Source organism: Raphanus sativus, unplaced genomic scaffold, assembly GCF_000801105.2.
Source record: "Raphanus sativus cultivar WK10039 unplaced genomic scaffold, ASM80110v3 Scaffold3834, whole genome shotgun sequence".
In the NCBI taxonomy this organism is placed as follows: domain Eukaryota; kingdom Viridiplantae; phylum Streptophyta; class Magnoliopsida; order Brassicales; family Brassicaceae; genus Raphanus; species Raphanus sativus.
The window spans coordinates 7,501-8,575 of NW_026619138.1; positions in this window are offsets into that span (position 1 = coordinate 7,501).

The window sequence follows — 1,075 nt, forward strand, 5'->3', positions numbered from 1 at the left end:
TAACGGGAACCTGCACTCAACCAAATAACCAAGCAAGAATAGAAAACATGATGCATCATAGCCCTACTCCTAGTCAGGTTATTAACTCAGTCTTAATTCCGTTTCATCTCAACTTAGCCCGTGCCAAGCTGAGTCCAATTCAATAAAATAACCCTAAGGACTCTATCATGCAATAGCGTGATATAATCTAATCTATAATCTATAAGCAGACTCGATCTATCCTAAATTCCAAACGGAATTCAAACAAACCAACTCACAGTGTTCTTTGCCGATAAGCAGCTGGTTGATCGGAGAGGACGTAGCCAAAACCCAACCTCGACATCTTGAATGGACTAGACTGGACTGATCTTGACTTGGACAGAACCTCCCCTGATACTGGTCTGGACAGAACTCAACTCGAGCAGAACCTCCCCTAGCTGCTGGACGATTTCTTCGGACTTTAGGCAGAGTATCGATCTTCAAATCTTCGACTGAACTGAACCCATCTTGGACAGCACCTCCACTTGATCATCAGAGAATATGACTTGCTTGGACGAATTGATTTGGACAGAACCTTCCCTAGCTGCTGGATAATACTTCAGAACTTCTCGGCAGAGTTTCGGACCTCGAAAATGGTCTAGAACTCTCAAAACAACTCGAAACCTCTTGCTTTCTTTTTCTACTTTCTCTCTCTCTCTCTAGCCACGTTTTTGGAGTGATTTTGGTGTGTGAGGAATGAATGAAATGGGCAGGGGTCGTGGGGTTTATATAGGATACATCAGCGAATCAGGTTCAGGTTGGTGGCAGCCTGTGTGTCGCTTCGCATGGCTCCGGACGCATGCGTCGCGGCACCTCGTGCTCCACATGTCTGATGGCATGACCAGAGTGTCATGCAGGGTGACACCACACCTTCCACATGTCTGATCCACGTTCTGAACTCATCCATTTTGACACCACAGCGCACACATGTCGGTATGCATGCTTCGATCGCAGGTTGCGCGGCACCTCGTGCTTCTGTGTGTCAAGCTGCATGTGCTGCTCCCATGCACGGTGACACCTCGTGCTTGTGTAGACAGATAGGTCATCAGATGATTGA